At 43.8% G+C, this 20,556-nt stretch overlaps 1 protein-coding gene across 1 annotated transcript in view; it reads right to left on the bottom strand.

Annotated features, from left to right (window-relative positions):
- Positions 1 to 20,556, bottom strand: part of bmpr1ba (bone morphogenetic protein receptor, type IBa) — a 486,264-nt gene that overhangs the window by 315,230 nt on the left and 150,478 nt on the right. The window contains exon 2 of the mRNA XM_043674433.1: positions 14,280 to 14,365. The gene's annotated coding sequence lies outside the window, so the exon portion shown is untranslated. The remainder of the gene's footprint in view (positions 1 to 14,279; positions 14,366 to 20,556) is intronic.

Genomic DNA, 20,556 nt, shown 5'->3' with positions numbered 1-20,556 from the left:
AGCAGCCGCTTGATTGGAACTGCATCCACAAGCATCTACTCCCTCCACCACCAATATCAATAGCTATGGTGTGCACCATCTACAAGATGCACTGCAGCAATTCACCAAAGATCTTTAGACAGCACCTTCCGAATCCACAACTGCTACCACCTCGATGGACAATGGCAGCAGATACATGGGAACACCACTACTTGCAAGCTTCCCTCAAAGCGACTCATCATCCTGACTCAAAAATAAATCACTATTCCTTCACCATTGCTGAGTCAAATTCCTGGAATTCCCTCCCTAAGGGCATTCTGGATCAGCCTACTGCACATGGATTGTGGTGGTTCAAAAAGGCAGCTCACCATCACCTTCTCAAGTGCAACTAGGGATGGGTAATAAATCAGCCAGTAACATCTATGTCCAAAGAATCAAACCGTCCAACCTTTACTCATATAACGCGCACATCCCCTTTAGGTGTCAGTTAAGTGAACCTTCTCTGAACTGCTTCTTATGCAATTCTCTCTATAGTTTACTGTCTCAATAATTGGATGCTCCTCAGGCCTTCACGAAAACCTGTTTGATGACTACCTTCGAGGAGAAAGTGAGGACTGCAGATGCTGGAGATCAGAGCTGAAAATGTGTTGCTGGAAAAGCGCAGCAGGTCAGGCAGCATCCAAGGAGCAGGAGAATCGATGTTTCGGGCATAAGCCTTGATTACTACCTTCCCCACCCCAATGTTTGCTACATTAATGAATCACAAATACTGTCTCTATTGAAGCTGTCTTCCTGATAATGCTATATTATGTCATGTTGCATCTTCCAACCACACAAGGCTGCTCTCAAAGACTTTGCTTCACAAGCAGCCCAAGTATCTGTCATTCTAATATTGACTCCTTTTCTATTTATGCGTCGCGCATAAAAAAGAAACAATCTGGATATAATTACAAAGATGCAGATTTTAACAACATTGATATCACGAATTGTGCACAGGCCATGCCATGTTTGGGTTTATGATAAATGCTCACTTCCAATATTCTCTCTTAGGATCACACAGATTTCAGGCAAATATCTTAGCTTCAATATGAAGACAACACAGAACAGAATTGTCTGGGGATTCCCACAGCTGTTTTAAGTCGTAGTTTTGACTGATAGCATTCTCAGTTTAGAAGCTTGGACTAATTGTGCAAGGGTCAATACATGAACAGAAAGATACTCTTTCCATGTTATGTTCTTAGTTTGCTGCTTTACTTGCCTTTTGCACTTTTAGCCTTGCTGCTGTACAGCTGATGTTAACCTGAAGCCCCATCAACACATGGCTCCATACAGTCTAGCCCTGATTCCTATCAATCTCAGCCATGGATGATGAACAGGAGATGAGAAAATTGAGTATGAGTTATCACCATATCTGAACTTTGCAAACAGGAAAAAACTAATTTCAGCAATTATTTCTGGAGATCTGTGTAAAAGGATACACTTAACATCACTTCAGAGAATACTTTTCACAGATATACAATCTAAGCACTATGCGGGATCATGCTAAATACCAAATGAAGACAATTCTGCTTTTACATCTAGATACTCCAACACATATCTGAACCCTTCTCACAGCAGTGAATTCGTACAGAAGACCACTCAGAGGAACACATTCTCATCCAGTCATACTGTTTACAAATTGTTTTATCACAAGAATACTTTTGCAATTGTGACTTGTCGTGAATGCTGAACTTGACAAAAGTATAACATTTTGAGTTACACTTTAACTCAGAGACATTCACATGTAATCTGGTTATTGTACTGAAAGAATTTGAATTCTTTTTCTTGTAGTTATCAAACTTACTGAAATAGGAACCTATTGAAATAAAGTAGAAGTTTTAACACCTTTTCAGTGTGTCTTGCAGGAGAAAGACAGGTGCTGTTTGAGACACAGAAGTAATGCAGTACACACAGTGGAAAAGCAATGTACAGTTATATTGTATTAACAACCAAGCAGGGTAATAGTGAGAGTTCAGTTTCTGTTCACAATACAAGAAATAGATCAAAGTGAGCTCTTAAAGATTTAGACAATGGGGAGTTATCAAAGTGTTCCTTGCTGGCGATAGTCAGATTCTGAAAACTCAATCAAGAAACAGAATAATTGCCAAATGACGATGAAAGTCTTGACCACAGCCCTCTGGACAGAGAATCGCACAGATTGACTGCCCTCTGAGTAAAAGAAAGCTCTCCAAATCTCCATGTTGAGTGCTCTCCGCTTAGTTTCTAGATTCTCCAACATGGGAAAGATCTTACCTACATCCACGTCGTCTATCCCTTCAAGTATTTTATGGCTTCCAATGAGATCACCTCTCATTCCTTGAAACTCTATAGAACACAACTCCAATTTGTCCACACTCTCTTCAAAGGACAGTCCCTCCAACCCAGGGACAAGTCAGGTGGACCTCCATTGTGCTCCCTCTATTGTATTAATATCCTGCTGGAAAAGCGCAGCAGGTCAGGCAGCATCCAGGGAACAGGAGAATCGACGTTTCGGGCATAAGCCCTTCTTCAGGAATGCCCAAAACGTCGATTCTCCTGTTCCCTGGATGCTGCCTGACCTGCTGCGCTTTTCCAGCAACACATTTCCAGCTCTGATCTCCAGCATCTGCAGACCTCACTTACTCCTGTAATAATATCCTGCCTAAGGTGAGAGGGAGAAAAAGCTAGACACAATGTTCTAGGTGCCATCTAACCAGCTTTCTATACAAGTGAACAAAGTTAAAAATCACACAACACCAGGTTATAGTCCAACAGGTTTCTCTGGAAGTACAAGCTTTCGCAGCACTGCTCCTTTATCAGGTAGCTAGTGCAGCAGGATCATAGGACAAGTGAAGCAAGACTTTGCCATTGCTATACACAAATCTTCTTGCAAAAAAGGCTAACATTCCATTAGATTTCCTAACTACTTGCTGCATGTTAGCTTTCAGTGACTTACTGAAGGAAACAATCAGGTTCCTTTGTACATCTACACATTCTGCTTACTGTTTTTTCACAATTTCCAGGATGTCTGAGTAGTCATTTGAGGATGTGGGTGAGTTTTATTGAAGGCAAAGTTGCAATATTATTAAAGTGAATTATATGTCAATAAAGTATAACAGCATTACATTTTTATTACTCAGTGTGCGCGTTGACATTGATTGTATGTACTTCTTGATCAACTGGACTATTTGATCAACAGACATATTCCTGCTTAAATAGGTGCTACTTAATAAAACATTTACTGCATTACATTCAGTTCCCACATCAAAATCATTGTGAACTGTTGGAACCCAAGTCCTGATTTTTTTCAGTTCCCCACTAGTTACCAAAGCAAGATTAATCCATTTATTCCTACTCTCTGATTCCTGCCTGTAAGCCAATCATTAATCGATGCCAGAACATTCCCTCCGATCCCATGCGTTTTCATTTTGCTGACCAATCTCCTCTGGTGGACTTTATCAAAAGCCTTCTGAGTGTCTAAATGTATATTGTTCACCAGTGCCCTCTCATCAGTAACATTAGTAACATCCGCTAAAAGCTCTCATAAGTTCATCAAACTTGCTTTTCCCATTGACCAACCCATGTTAACTATGCCCAAGTGTTCATTTATTACATCCTTATAATATTTGAAATAATGGAAAGGATTTGTCACCCAGGGATATTTCACCTTTATCTCTGCCTCAGCTCATCTGCTACCAAAATCCTCATCCATCCCTTGTCACCTCCAGATGCAATTCATCCAATGTTCTCCTGTACTTCACTCTCCATAAACTCCACATCATCCAACAGTTGAAAACATCTCAAGTTTTCAACTCAAGCCCTTGTGTTCAAATCCCTGAATGGCTTCATCCTTTCTGACCTCTGTAACTTTTCCCACGCCAATCTCCGTTCGCACGCCTAACCCTGCCCCCACGCCGATCTCCGTCCCCAGACCTAACCCCGCCCCACTCCCAGCTCCAGCCCCACACCAGGTCCTAGCTCCCAGCCCTGCCGTGTTTTCACCATCCCTCCGGAACTACCCCTCTCTGAGGGTGAAAGATCAGTCCTCAGCAGAGGCCTCTCCTTCATCCCCCTATGCTCTCGGATTAACGAGTTCAACACGCGGCGAGACATCGAACAATTCTTCCGCTGCCTTCGCCTCCGCGCCTACTTTTTCAACCAGGATTCTCGCCCACCTTCTGACGACTCCTTCTCCCGCCTCCAACGCACCCTATCCACCTGGACACCCTGTGCTGGCCTCTTACCTGCCCTCAATCTCTTCATAGCCAACTGCCGCGGCGACATTAACCGCCTCAACCTCTCCATCCCTCTCACCCACTCCAACCTCTCACTCTCTGAACCTGCAGCCCTCCATTCTCTCCATTCCAACCCCAACCTCACCATCAAACCGGCAGACAAGGGAGGCGCGGTAGTAGTTTGGCGCACAGAGCTTTACACCGCTGAGGCTAAATGACAGCTCGTGGACACCTCCTCCTACTGCCCCCTTGACCATGACCCCACCTCCCACTACCAAACCATCTCCCAGACCATCCATAACCTCATCACCTCAGGGTATCTCCCCATCCACCGCCTCCAATCTCATAGTCCCACAACCCCGCACCGCCCGTTTCTACCTCCTGCCCAAAATCTGAGGAGGGGCGCACCAGGGATGGAGTCTTTTTTCAAGTGCCTGGAGCTCCCGCGTGTGACCCCCCCCAAACAAGAGTCTTTTCGCAATGCCTCCTTATCAGAGCAAGAGGTGCAGGAAGCTGTGAGGCAGCTTCAGAGTGGAAAGGGGCCCGGTCCTGATGGACTTCCCAGCAAATTCTATAAGGAATTTATAAATATATTGTCAGGCCCAATTCACAACATGTTCAATGACTCGTACAGTCATGACTGTCTCCCACCATCTCTGAGAGAGGCCCAATATTTTCTTAAAAAGGGAAGGTCCCAGAGGACTGTGCTTCATACAGGGCAATTTCACTCTTAGAGAGGATTTTAAAGTCCAATTTTAAGATTCTTGCATTAGGACTGGAGACTGATCTTGGGTGACCGAATCATCACAGACATTTACTAGAAACCGACCAACTCCCAGAGCTACCTAGACTACACCTCCTCCCACCCTGCCCCCTGTAAAAACGCCATCCAATATTCCTAATTCCTTTCGTCTCTGCCGCATCTGCTCCCAGGAGGACCAGTTCCAATACCGTGCAACCCAGATAGCCTCCTTCTTCAAAGACCGCAATATCCCCCCAGACGTGATCGACGATGCTCTCCACCGCATCTCCTCCACTTCACGCTCCTCTGCCCTTGAGCCCCGCCCCTCAAGGCTCATGTCCGAAACGTCGATTCTCCTGCTCCTTGGATGCTGCCTGACCTGCTGCGCTTTTCCAGCAACACATTTTCAGCACCAGCTTTGAACTACCTAACAATGCTGCATTCTTCCAACTCCCAACTCATGTGCATCTTTGCACCCTTGTCAAATAAATAATTCAGCCATCTGCTTTATAAGCTTTCTCCCTAACACTCTCTGCCTCTCAATTTCTCTCTCCTCTTTTAAGAGTGTCATCATGGCCCTTTAACTAATCTTCTATCCAACCTTCAGTATTTGGATTGATTGCTATATATATTTTTTATCTCACAATAGTGCAGAGATAATTCTAAATTTAAATAGCTTATTTGCACGACTTAAAACACCTTCGAACTTTGCAGAACTTTTAATATATATGCAGTCATAGCAGAAACCAGCATGTCTAGTCTCTCCCTAACATTTTTTCTCTAACAGTTTGCAGTCAATCCCTTGACTCACAACCTTATCATCAAGCAACCAAGCACTGTACAAAAATCTGTGATCAGATAAGCATAATCAAACATCACACACTACACTTTGGCTCAATATAGATTTCTGCATGATTGAACTGTCAAGAAGTTTACTTTTCTGTGGTAAGGTTACTATAGAAATGGAAGTTGCTGTTTTGTGAGACAAAGCTGCAATACAGAGGAACCTCGATTAGCTGAAGGATACGGGTGGGGAGTATTTTGTTCAGTTAATCAAATGCCAGATAATCCAGTGCCAGATAACATAGTTAGCCTTGGGACCTTGCAATCTTTTTCGGATAATCCAAAATTCGGTTAATCGAGAGCCAGATAATCGAGGTTCCTCTATATTTTGAACATCCTGTCGAATTGCACAGTGCTCGCAAATCCATGAGCATTGTCCAGTTAGAAGGCAGCAAACCCACTGTAGGTAGAGTCTGACTATAAGTAGAAGCTGGCTGGGGGGTGAAGGCATTTGCTTTCAGAGAGTTTTCAAAATTCACAACACCCTACCTGAAAAGGGAGTAGACACTGATTCGGAGGATAATGTTGAAAGAGAATTGGACAAGAATGTGAGATTGAGGAACTTACAGGTGCATATCAGACTAAGCACAGCTATCCATCAAAGAGCTAGTACAAGCATGATGGATTAAATGGTCTATTTCTTTGATGTGTGTTTTTACAATTCCTGGAAAAGATTTAGGAAACAATGATTTAAGATAAGAATTGAATATCACAGTGAACTACATCACTGCTAACCCAGATATGACGTGTGTTTAATAACTGATTGGATTCCTGGAGTAACAGTTTGCATTCATAACATGTGCTAAACATAGCAAGACTTCGTCAGCATTGGACACCAAGCCACAATAAGAGATATTAGGTCAATGTCTTAATAGAGGGAAGAACGGTATTGAGATGGAGAGGTCTGAGGGCCCCAACAACTGAAGGCACAGAGAGCAATGTTAGAACAAAGTAATTAAAGAGTTGTATAAGAAAAGAACATACAGGAGGAGAAAGAGGCAATGAAAGAGGTGAAATGAGATTCACAGGAGATAATTAATAAATCCAATTGTTTTAAACTGCCAATCCCAATCAAAACAGCTAGAACAATGATTAAAAATAAATCATTGAATCATAAGCTATATTTTCAACTTTAGCAGCTCCAGTCATTGTAATTGAATAAGATTACTGAGATTCTAAGCAAAACATCAAGAGATGGTGGAACTCAGCAGGTCTGTGGAGAGAAAAACAGAGTTAATGTTTTGAGTCAATGACACTGCTTTGGAGTAATTCTGATTCAGATGTTCTAGAACAGAATAGTTGGTTTTCTATTCTCTCTCCTGTAGAGGCAATATGGGATTAGGAGGGGATCAAAAGGAGGCAATTAATACACTGAGTCATGACAGCTCTCAGTTCAACAGTTCCAGTCAGTTCTCAACTCCTCACTCTGTCCCCCCAGCCCTGGAGGTTCATTTCTCTCCAACAACCAGCCATTTTTATTTTTATTTATTGTATTCATTTCCACCATCCTCACAGGCAGTGGCCTTCTGACCATTTCCATTTCCTTCACATCTTCTCAAAGGGAAGAATTTAAAGCCCTCCATCGAGGCAGGGTTGGGAGTTTGGGGCTCACTTAACTGGGTAGGAGGGTGCTGGGTGAAGACCCCACTTTCTGAATACCCACCTCGGGGTTAGACAGACTCATGGATAGTCTTCCAGCCCCCAAGACCAATTAGAATTAGAATTAGAATCCCTACAGTGTGGTAACAGGCCCTTCAGCCCAGCAAGTCCACCGCCCCTCCCCGAAGAGCATCATATCAAGACCCATTACCCTACATTACCCCTGACTAATACACCTAACCTATACATTCCTGGGCACGATAGGGCAATTTAGCATGGCAAATTCACCTAACCTGCACATCTTTCGACCATGGGAGGAAACCGGAGCATCCGGAGGAAACCACACAGACACAGGGAGAATGTGTGAACTCCACATAGACAGTTGCCCGAGGCTGGAATTGAACCCAGGTCCCGGGTGCTGTGAGGCAGCAGTGCTAACCACTGAGCCACCACGCTGCCCCCAACTGAAGCACTCATTTGAACAACAAATCCCCACCCAAGGGCCTCCTCCTCACGTCGCTGCTATTCAACTAGTTCAATTGTGAAGAGGACTCACCATGCAGAGAGCTCAAAGAAAAGAAAATCTTTGATGGATTTACTTGTGGTCTCCTCAGAGGGCATTTAGTTCCTGACTGAGAGACCCTGCATCCAGAAGTGGGAGGGAAGCGACAGGTAGCTCTCCCATCCTGTGATGCCTACACCACATCATCCAGCCATCAGCCATCTCTGGCCTGGATCCTTCAGTAACCTTGAGCTGCATTGCTCCCAGCAGCAGTATTGGAGAGCTACCTGCTTCCTCTGGTTAGATGGCCACCCTCGCTGGACAGGATTTCAGCTCCTGGGATCATACTAGCTTCTCAGGTAGTGGGTCAGCTTCCCATTGCCTCTCATGTCCTTCCTAAAATGCGGCGACCAGAACTGGAGGCAAGATTGTAGTTGCAGCCTAACCAGTGCTTTATACAAGTTCAGCATTACTGTTATACTCAGTACTTGTATTCATGAAGACCAAGACCACTCATGGCAGTCCTTGCCACACTGTTTCCATGGTGACCCACACAGCGAGCATTGGAAGCGGTCACGATTCCGGAGTGAGGACTGTAAGGATGGGATTGGGGCATGTGAGAACAGGGTCCTGTTAGAGTGACAGGACAACTTCTAATATGTTACTGGAGCTCTACAGCAGCCAGCAATGGCTCAGAGCTTGGGACTCCAAGGTTTTAGTTCACCAGCCTGCTTAGAATCCCAACCGCTTTGTGAACCAATGCCTGAACATTTCCTGTGAGTTTGAAAGATCTGTGCATTTGAACCCCTCCCTGATCTCTTTGTCTTGTTAGCTCTATCTTGTCACTGTGCAATGAAATCTGTATTTCCTCTCCCTGTTCCTTTCTCCAAAATGCATCAGTGCTACACTTCAATGCTAAACTCCATCTGCTACTTGTCTATCCATACTGCCAGCCTATGCAGTACTTGTTGCAATTGAATCATATGAATCTCATCCTTGATATCGTGTTTTGAAGAGCAATCAAACTGGACTCAAAATGTTAAGTCTGCTTCTCTCTCCAAAGTTACTGCTGGACTTGCTGAGTTTCTCCAGCATTCTCTGTTCTTGTTTCAGATTTCCAGCATTCGCAGTATTTTGCCTTGATATCATTCTCACTGCTAGCCAGTCCTCCAAGAATGATATCATCAACTACTTATGGAGTTTTACTCTGTATTCCAATATATTCAATTAATTCATGTATCTCAATAATGTGGGATTGGAAGAAGTTTTACAGGTTTCAAGGGATATTGCTTTGTTGTGGAAAAAAGAAGAAAATAGACAAGGAGCCAATTAGATTCAGTCTAGCTTTGGCAATACAGATTTGATAGGCTGAAGTGTCTCTTCTCGACTGTACGATTTTATGATTCTAAATGGAACAGTGGAGGATAAAACAAGCTCATAGAATCCCTACATTGTGGGTGCAGACCATTTGGCCCATCAAGTCCACACTGAACCTCTGAAGAGAATCCCATCCAGACCCACCACCTCTCCAACTTTATCCCTGTAACCTCACATATCCCATGGCTAACCTAACTATCCTGCTCATCCATGGATATGATGGGCAATTTAGCATGGCCAACCAACCTAACCTGCACATAGAGTCATAGAGAAGTACAGCATGGAAACAGACCCTTCGGTCCAACCCATCCATGCTGACCAGCTTTCCCAACCCAATCTAGTCCCACCTGCCTGCACCCGGCCCATATCCCTCCAAACCCTTTCTATTCATATACCCATCCAAATCTTTGGACTGTGGGAGGAAACACACACAGACACAGGGAGAATGTGTGACGTGCACACAGACAGTCACCTGAGGCTGGAATTGAAGCCAGCACCCTCATGCTTTCAAGGCAGCAGTGCTAACCACTGAGCCACCGTGACATCCCAGATTGCAGCAGATTTCACTGTTACACAAACATGAAGCAGAAGCCCTCACACAGAAGATTGGGTTTATAAACAGGAAGACTTTTATACCCTTCCCAATGATGGAAGGTCTCAGTTATTGTGACAATAAAGCTCAATAGAGCCATTGAATGCTGACACACCCACAATAACCAGAGGCCAATGTGAATTATTTATTATTGTGTTGCATACCCTTCCTGCAAGTCACACAGGATAATGATCAACGGATAAAGACAAAGAGTTAAAGTAAATCGAGGGATGGGAGTTAATTGCAGCACTATGCCTGGTCATACTTAGTGAGGTTCCCAATCAAGACCCAACTTTACACAATGTTTAAATCTGCCTATGCCATCGGACTGAATATTTTGAAAACTCCTGCAATATCTCCAGTCTCTGTGCGATAATACACAAAAGCTTTTTTTCATACGAACCAAAAAGTAAGATAAACACAGCTGTTCAGGAGATAGTATTACATACATAGAAGGTCCCTTATACTGGATGGCTACTCACTAACAGCAGCTCTTTTCATTAAAATGTAAAACACAGAACTTCTCACGGTCTTCTGCCTAAAACTCACTTTCACCTCTGAGATGGCTGTTTCCTTCGCTGGGTGACTGCTTCAGTGTAAAATCTTAAATGTATCTTCAGTACAATACAGTGGATCAGTAATCTTTAGGATAATCTTCAATATAATGTAGCGCCCATCCTACTGGACCAGACACCTTTATTGGCGCTATTTCAAATAAAGAACAGGCAGGTGACATCTGGTGTCCCAGACAACACCACCCCCCTCAATAAACATAAAAGGAGGGAAAAAACGCAGAATACAGAGGAACCTCGATTATCCGAAGGACACGGGCAGGGAGTATTTCATTCTGTTAGTCAAATGCTGGATAATCGAATGCCGGATAACATAGTTAGCCAAGCATCGGAACTTGCGATCTTGTTCGGATAATCCGAAATTCGGTTACTCGAATGCCGGATAATTGAGGTTCCTCTGTACCCGGGTAAAAACAATGACTGCAGATGCTGGAAACCAGATTCTGGATTAGAGGTGCTGGAAAAGCTGATAAATGAGAGGAGGGTGGGGGTGGGGAGAAAGTAGCATAGAGTACAATAGGTGGATAAATGAGAGGAGGGTGAGGGTGGGGAGAATGGTCAGTATCACAGAGTTGTTTGAGGAATCTTGCTGTGCAACTATTCTACATTATACCAGTGACTACACTTCTATAAGTACATCACTGGTAGTTAGCACTTGAGAACATTGGATGGTTGTGAACGGTTCCATATGAACACCAATCTTTCTGACTTAAAAATCACACAGCACCAGGTTATAGTCCAACAGGTTTAATTGGAAGCACACTAGCTTTCGGAGCGACGCTCCTTCATCAGGTGATAGTGAAGCTATCCACAACTAAAAGAAGAAAAAGAACGAGGGGGCACGGATTTAAAGTAATATGCAAATGAAGCGAGGGTGATGTGAGAAAAACCTTTCTCACTCAGTGAGTAGTTAGGGTGTGGAGTGCACTGCTTAGAAATGTGGTGGAGGCAGGATCAACTGGGGAATTCCAGAAGATTTTGGATGATTAAAGGATAAGGGGACAAGGTAAATGATTGGTCCCAGATGATACAGCACAGACTTTGACCCAAATGGCCTTCATCTATGACAATGAGTCCTTTTCAGATTGTCAGAATAGAATCCCCACAGTGTGGAAACAGGCTTTTTGGTCCAACAAATCCACACTGACCCTCCAAAGAGCATCCCACCCAGACCTTTCCCTGTAACTCTGCATTTCCCATGGCCAATCCCTCAACCTGCACATCTTTGGACTGTGGGATGATACCAGAGTACCTGGCAGAAGCCCACACAGCCACAGGGATCGCCACACAGACACTCGCCCAAGGGTAGAATCAAACCTGGGTCCCTGGTGCTGTGAGGCAGCAGTGCCAGCCACTATGCCACTCCTTGGGATGAGCAGGTCAATGCTGGGCCCTCAACGTTTTCCAATTTATATCAGTGACTCTGATGAGGGGGTTGAAAGCACCATGGCAGATGTCACCAAGGTAGATAAGGAAGTACGTTGTAAAGGTGACACAATAAAGATGCAGACTGACATAAAAATACAACTTGTTGGTGAAACTCAGTAGCATCTGTGGGCAGAAATCAGAGTTAATGTTTCGCATCCAATGACTCTTCCTCAGAACGTAGTTCACCAATAATTTCTGTGTCCATTTCAGATCTCCCGTGTCTGTCATTCTTGTTCCATATTATTGCAGTTTGATACAGGTAGATTACATGAGTGGGCAAAAATACAACAGATGGAGTATAACGCGGGAAAATGTGAAGTTGTTCGATTTGGCTCAAGAACTGACACAAAAAAGATACAACATCCTTTTGAGAAAGAAGTCTGCCATTCTTACCCAGTCTGGCCTACATGTATTACTGTAATATAGTTAACTCTGAAAGCACCGCAAAGGTCACTCAGTTTGAGGGCAGATTGAGCAACAAATGCTGACCTTGCAAGTGATGCCCGCATCCTAGGTAAACAAAAATCTAGAAGAATGCAATGTGTGTAAAAACTTAACTTGATAGGAAACCAATTATTCCAACACAGATTCACAAGTCACATGACACCAGGTTATCGTCCAACAGGTTTATTTGAAATCACAAGCTTTTAGAGTCAAATGACGAAGGGACTGAGCTCCGAAAGTTTGAAATTTCAAATAAACCTGCGGACTATAATCTGGTGTTGTGTGATTTCTGACCTTCAACATTGAGTTCAACAATTTCAGACCATTATTTCTGCCCCTTATTTTGATTACACCTTTGCCCCCATTTTTGCTTTCAACAGATCTGACCTATTTCTGCTATTAACGTTCAGCATTAACACCTGGATTTCTTCTATATCTCTTCTCTGTCACCATTAGCACTCCCTTTGCCTTCTGCTCGGGTCACCTTTACCATCCATTCCACTTGCTCATCCTTCCCCCCCTGCACTTTCTCAATAGCAGAGATACTATCACTTTTCCAGATTCCTTCAGCTCAAAAGAAGGATCACTGGACTTGAAAAGTTAACTCTGTTTCTCTCTCCACAGAAGCTGTCAGACCTGCTGAGTTTCCCTAGCACTGAATCCTGAAAGTCAGAAATCACATGACACCCAGCTATAGTTCAACAGGTTTATTTAAAATCAAAAGCTTTTGGAGCACTGCCCCTTGGTCAGGTGAAATCACTAAGGAGCAGCACTCCGAAAGCTTGTCATTTCAAATAAACCTGTTGACCTATAACCTGGTGTCATGTAACTTCTGACTTGGTACATCCCAGTCCAACACAGGAACCTCCACATCATGGCTACAACACAGGACCTAGAGTCTGAAACAAACTTTTCAACATTGACCTCTGTATGAACAAGCATCCCAGTTTTCAATGGATTATGGACAATGAGAATTTGCCTCATTCTGCTTCCCCTCAGATATGATTCTTAATTTGTGAGCTGAACAATAATACTGCCTGTATTCAAGAAAACAGGACCAGCTCACATTGACATCAAAATAACTTAATGACAACTGCAAAAGTAATACTATCCTTCAATTAGCAAGTATTGGGTGGCAGATCTTTTAGTAGGTGTGGTTATCTCCTTTTAAAGTTGCAAGAAAAGTAATAATTTCCTGCAGCATCAGGTCAGTTCAGACTTGACTGGAGTGTTTTGGATTGGTGATTGCTAAAGTCTGGGTCTGTTTCGCTTTGAGGCTCGTAGAAACATAATGTTCCAATCGGGACACGCATCAGTGGTTCAGACAATTCCTTTGTTATTCCAATAAATGCAGAACATTTGCACATTCAGGGAATTAAAATGCAAGGAACATGTTCATGTTTCGAAACATCAGCATGATGAACAGACTGTAAGATGGAAAAGCATAGGCTGGTTTTAGCTGAATAAGCTTTCCCCAAACTACGGTCAAGTTCCTTGGTCACAGACCTTTCATCTCTTATTTAATATGCGGAGAGAGATTTTTGCATTATACTCTGCTAAACCCAAGCTAATGAAGATAAACTTCAGGATCTGCATGTGCTGCCGCATAGTCCTCCGGTTCTCTCCCTGAATCCGTCTGCCTTTCTTTCTCTCCTTCAAACCAAGTCCTTGGCCAAGCTTTCGGTCACCTGTCCAAATATCTTTTTATGTGTCATGACACATTCAGGTTGGCAAAGGGCACCAGGATATTTCGCTAGACAGAAGGCGCTAGGGAATGCAACTTGGTGTTCAATTCTAGCCACTGACCTTCGGCAAACAAAACTCTGGTGCAGCAATGCCTTTATCACACTTTTAACGCAGAAGACTGAAACAAAATAAAAATCAAAATGCTACAAAGCAAATACTCTCACTGAATTCTGCACTTGCTCACTCCAAACTAAATCCTTACCTGATATATCTTGCTTTCTCGATGCGTACAACTGAAATCGCTTTCCCTCCACTTGCGAATTTAGCCAATTTCAGTCACAGTAGTTTCTGTACAAAACAAGAAATATGTGTGAGTGTAAGATAAAGTGCAAGTATCCATATCGCACTTCTCAACACAACTGTCTTCACCTGTAGCTCAACATTTTTCTTCCACACTGGTCACCTTTCTGGGACACGAGCCAGCAGTACAGCTTACCCACAGGTAATGCAGGACCAGTGTGAATGAACCACTATTGTTCAGCAGTTGTGAAAGGTCATTCTGTAAACATCATTGTCTCTGTACTCAGAGTAAACCTCAAATATTTGTACCATTGTTCCTTGACAACAAGGTCATACTCAAGCTGCTCTGAAACAGATTCATGAAGCATGGCAGGATTTAATGTTAATGAGATGACTGATTAGAAATTATCCACCAGTCTCCCTGCTAGAATACGCACTGCAGTACAATTAAAATTATGCAGTCCTGTTTGATCTTTAACAGCTTGTGGTTAAGGGTGAGATATTTTGCAGTGAGTGAAGAAATGTCACTTTGCTTTTGGTTAAAAATCATACAATACCAGGTTATAGTCCGACAGGTTTATTTGGAAGCATGAGCTTTTGAAGTGTTGCTCCTTCATCAGGTACCTGTCCTGAAAGCTAGTGCTTCCAAATAAACCTGTTGGACTATAACCTGGTGTTGTATGATTTTTAACTTTGTACACCCCAGTCCAACACCGGCACCTCCACTTCATGACTTTGCTGTTGGTCACATCTGAAGTGAATTTAGATCTTATGCTTTACAATCTTTCTGGTTTGGCATTAAGTTGCAAGTTGTTCTTAATGAAGAAGCATTGCCACTGCAATGCTCTTCAAGAAAGCTCCAATTCCTCCAACCACCAACCCCGATGCCCACTCCACGCCAACACTTTCTGTTGGTCAGTGTGAAGAGAATTAAAATGGTGCAATGCACAGCACAAAACCTCAATGTGTCACCTCAGACCCTATCATGATGTGGACATGCCTGTGTTCAATTCCCGCCTCGGGCAACTGTCTGTGTGGAGTTTGCACATTCCCCCTGTGTCTGCGGGGGTTTCCTCCCACAGTCCAAAGATGTGCAGTTTAGGTGAATTGGCAATGCTAAATTGCCCATAGTGTTAGGTGAAGGAGTAAATGTGGGGGAATGGGTTACTCTTCAGAGGGTCGTTGTGGACTTGTTGGGCTGAAGGGCCTGTTTCTCACACTGTAAGTAATCTAATCTAATAGGTTTATTTGAAAGTACAAGCTTTCAGAACACTGCTCCTTCATCAGGTAGCTAGTGGGGCTGTAACTTGAAAGAAATTCTGGAATTTACATATTAATCAACCTGAGATCTGCATCCCCTTTCTAAGTGATTAATGACTTAACAGCAATCTTGGTTTGTATGCCACTTTGATATTTTACTGTAAATTCTGTGTTCTATGATCCTGTCCCACTAGATACCTGATGAAGAAGCAGCAGTGCTCCAAAAGCTTGTACTTTCAAATCAACCTGTTGGACTATAACCTGGTGTTGTGTGATTTCTAACTTCATCCTGCTGTGGAAAGATAATTCCTTCTCGTGACCTTTGTACATATTACGAGTCTCCATGTGCCTACAAACTGGTCCAAAATCTACTTGCCTTACAGCATAATTTTTTTCTAGTAAGTTGATTTGCCCTTCATCTTTTAATGCCAAGAAAGTAATTCCTAGCAGTTGGGAGTTCTCATATCCACCCTTCTTATTTCAATTTATTTACCAACTGTTTACCTTCCATAGATTTTTGCATATGGATCACACTAGCTTACAAGTGCACATTTAACTTTACAGCAAAGCATTTCAACTAGTTTGTAAGTATGAATTATGGAAGAGTTATTATTTATTTAGTACACTATATGGATGTGACAGGCATGAAACTAGAAGCATATGTTTCTTTACAAAAACAGGAAGGCATTTGATGACCTCTGGCTAGTTGGAAAAGCAAAGAGCCAAAGGGGGAGATAAGGGCCAAAACAGCTGAGTCAATTGTCATATATTTGTGTTGTCAACTGTATTTGTTAAGTAACATTCTTTTTCAATCCATAGATGAATTCTAGGAGTTAGTAAGAGATGGGTTCAGTGAAGCTCAATGAGTAAGTAATAGAGAAAGTGATAGAAGGCTGGGCCTAAAGGATGAGATGATGTGAAGTAGAGAAAGCCTGCATGGAATACTAAAACTGGAAGCACCAGTTGAACCAAGTCACTTCAGTTCATATCCCTTGATTTCCAAAGTATCCAACAATCTATTGATCTGTGTCTTCAACATGCTCAATGACTGAGTGTCTACCTCTCCCTGGAGATGTTTCCTCTTGGGAAAGAGTCCAGGACCAGATGGCATCATCGCAGAATAACAGAAAGCCTATCTAAGGAATGAATTAGCTTTGTTGTCACGTGTACTCAAATGAGCACACTGAAAGTTTACAAGTCACCACATACAGCACTACCTTAGGCACAAGGTACCTAGGTACAGATTCTTCAGTACAAGTTGTTAGGAAAAGAAAATGGAAAAATACAGAAATAAAAACTCCAGCATTACAGATAGTAGGAATAAATTAGAAAATAGAGAAATAAAAAATTCAAAACAACAATACTTCCAACACAGTCCACGCTGACATGTAGCCTCCAGTCCACACTGGGCCTTGGGTCTAGTCCATTCTGGGCCTTGGCTCCATACTGTGCTGGGCCTTGGCTCCAGTTTACGCTGGGCCTTGGCTCCTGTCTACACTGGGCCTTGACTCCAGCCTACACAGGGCCTTGGCTCCTGTCTACACTAGGCCTTGGCTCCAGTCTACACTGAGCCTTAGCTCCAGACCACGCTGGGCCATGGCACCAGTCTATGCTGGGTGTTGACTCCAGTCTATGCTGGGCCTTGACTCCAGTCTACACTGGCCAAGGCTCCAGACTATGCTGGGCCTTCTCTCCAGTCCACCCAAGGCCTTGACTCTAGTCCACGCTGAGCCTTGGCTCCAATCTACACTGGGCCTTGACTCCAGTCTACGATGAGCCTTGACTGCAGACCATGCTGGGCCTTGGCTCCAGTCCATACTGGACTTCTGTCCAGTCCACCCTGGGCCTTGGCTCTAGTCCAAGCTGAGCCTTGGCTCCAGTATACACTGGGCTTTGGCTCCAGACTGTGCTGGGCCTTGCCTCCAGTCCATGCTGGGCCCTCTCTCCAGTCCACACTGTGCCTTGGCTCCAGTCTGTGATAGGTTTCATCTCGAGGCCTTGAGAATGCTCTGGAATCGCCTCAAGGCCGGAAATCCATCCTGAGGCCAAAAGACCACTGTGGGCTGCCAAGGGACCATCATGCCAGGCTGAGAAAATGCCAAGCCGAGCTGGGAGGCCATCAAGCTAGGCCAAGAAACGGACATGAGGAGGAATTTCTTCTCACACAGAGTAGCGAATCTGTGGAATTCTTTACCACAGAGAGCTGTTGAGGTTAGGTCATTAAGCAAATTCAAGGCTGAGATAGACAGATTTTTAAACAGGAAGAGACTCAAGGGTTATGGGGAAATGGTAGAAAAGTGGGGTTGAGGATTATCAGATCAGCCATGATCCCATTGAATGGCAAAACAGATACGATGGGCTGAATGACCTTCATCTTCTCCTATGTCTTATGGTCTTACGATCGAGAATTTATGGTAGAGAATCATTCACTTATTCTATGACTATGGCCCTGAGTTCTAGTTTTTTTCAAAGGAAGCACCCTCCCTCCCAGTATCTGCTCTGTGAAGCTCTCCAAGAATTTATAGGATTCAGTTGGATCACCTCTCATTCTTCTGAACTCTGGGAAAACAGACCACTTGATTGCTCCTCACCAGTACATCCTCTCATCCCAGAGGTCAGTCCAGAGAACCTTCTCGATATTAGGGACCATGGTGGAACGTGGGTAGAAGATTAACAATGTTCTTATTGTAGTTGAACAGCAGATCCTATTTGAAGAGTAACATGTCCTACTGCTGTCCCAAGTCCCTATGCCCTGTGCTGCACATTCTACATGTTATAGGTCTAGGAAGTTTACTCTGATTTCTCTTTCTGCTGCAGTTAACTCCTTCATTTTTGATGCCAATATCTATCCCTTGAAAGTAATTTCCTGTGGTTTGCTAACACACCTGCCGGCAGCTAACTCCTCCCCGAGCAGGGATTGAATGCAGCGCCATCTCACCCACTGTGCCAGCGCAGTGCTCTGGCATTTCATTCCCCCTCCTGAATTTCCACCAGCTCTATAAATAACCCAAAAGGATTACTGTGAAATGCCAAAGCATACAAACCCAAAACACCAACTTCTCCATTTTCTGCACACATACTGTCTAACTCGTCTTATTTCAGGTTTCCAATGTGTTGATGAGCACGGAGATTTGCTTAGGTAGCAAGCATTGTACAGTATGCCCTGAGCTTCTCATATGAGCTTCATGTCCCTTGTTCAGAACGAAAAGGAAGATTAGCCTGAATCCATGTCCGAGTGTTAGCTGCTCACAGGGAGATCGTTGGGCCAGTCATAGTTCTGTCAAACAGTCACTGTGCTGACTCTAAGACCTTGAGTGATGTATTCTGAACTCAGGGCAATATTTCTGGCCTTGAAACCTAATTTAAGAATAGCAAGCTTGGTATTGGGTTGTAGCAGCTTAGAAAAATGCACTTTCTGCTCGTGAAATTTGTGACGTCCACGTGAATTCAAGAAATCTCAATCACAGTTACCTCACCATTTTTGGGGATGTGCCATCTGACAGTAAGGATTGTGTTTAGCACCTTAAGGCAGTCCACTGTATTTTGTAAGGGTTTAGGATCCCGGAGCAACCTCGAGACGATGCCTTGGGACTACTCCTCACTAAACATAAATAGCACAGTGTGGATTTAGAATAGAACAGGATAGGTTAGACATGTGAGCGTGAGGTAAGACAGGTAGACTCACAAGAGCACATGAACGTGAATACAGTAAGAAGGTAGATTTGGCCTTACCTAATGAAACTATAAGTCAGAGCATGAGTATCATGTCTCGGAGTGCAGAATACTTTGTTTGAACCAGCACTTTATGAACCTTCCCACCAATCTCTGGATACAACATTTCACCACCTACAGTCAGACTCCAACACCAGAGATATATTTCCCTCCCCACCCCTTTCAGCATTCTGCAGAGACCAGTCTCCCGTTAGGTCCACACCCCCCCATCAACCCACCCTCCGTTCCCGGCATCTTCCCTTGATATCGCAAGAGGTGTAAAACCTGCGCCCACACCTCTCCCCTCACTTCCATCCAAGGTCCCAAAGGATCCTTCCACATCAGGCAAAGATTTTCCTGCATATCCAAAGACCTCATCTACTGTGTCCGTTGCTCTCGATGTTGTCTCCTCTACATTGGGGATCCAGGACACCAACTCATGCAAGGTTTCAGGGAACATCTCCAGGACACATGCACCAGACAACCCCACCACCCTGTGGCCGAACACTTCAACACCCCCTCCCAGTCTGCCAAGGACATGCAAGTCCTGGGCCTCCTCCACCCCCAAACCCAAGCCATCCGACATCTTGAGGAAGAATGCCTCATCTTCCACCTTGGGACCCTCCAACCTCATGAATCAATGCCAATTTCACTAGTTTCCTCACCTCCCCTCCCCCACCATATCCCAGATACAACCCTCCAATTCAGCACCACTCTCTTGAACTGTCTTACCTGTCAATTTTCCTTCCAACCTATCCGCTCCACCCTCCGCTCCAACCTATCACCATCACCCCCCATCTTCATCTATCTATCGTATTCCTAGCTACATTCCCCCAGCGCCACCCCGCATCCATTTATCTCTCACCCTCCTTGGGCCTCCCCACACATTCCTGATAAAGAGCTTATGTTCAAAACGTTGACTCTCTTGCTCCTCGGATGCTGCCTGACCTGCTGTGCTTTTCCAGCACCACTCCTTTGACTCTGATCTCCAGCATTTGCAGTGCCCACTTTCTCCGACCTTATGAACTGGCCCTGTCAATACATTGGCAAAAAGTATTTCCTTCAAGCACCAGAAGTTTACTCTATTTTTGCGATCTCCACATAGTCAGCTGAGAGTGCAAATGAGAAGGTTGTTTGCCAGTAAGTCTTACTTAAGGCAAAGTTGCATTATTACTGAAGTGATTTATGCTGTAAATAAAGTGCAACAATGATTTGTATAGCCCCTGCATTATGTTTCTATTACTGAGTGTATGTTTTTACATTGATTA

The sequence above is a fragment of the Chiloscyllium plagiosum genome, chromosome 32 (assembly GCF_004010195.1).
Source record: "Chiloscyllium plagiosum isolate BGI_BamShark_2017 chromosome 32, ASM401019v2, whole genome shotgun sequence".
Lineage (NCBI taxonomy): Eukaryota > Metazoa > Chordata > Chondrichthyes > Orectolobiformes > Hemiscylliidae > Chiloscyllium > Chiloscyllium plagiosum.
This window is presented reverse-complemented; position numbering and strand designations above follow the sequence as displayed.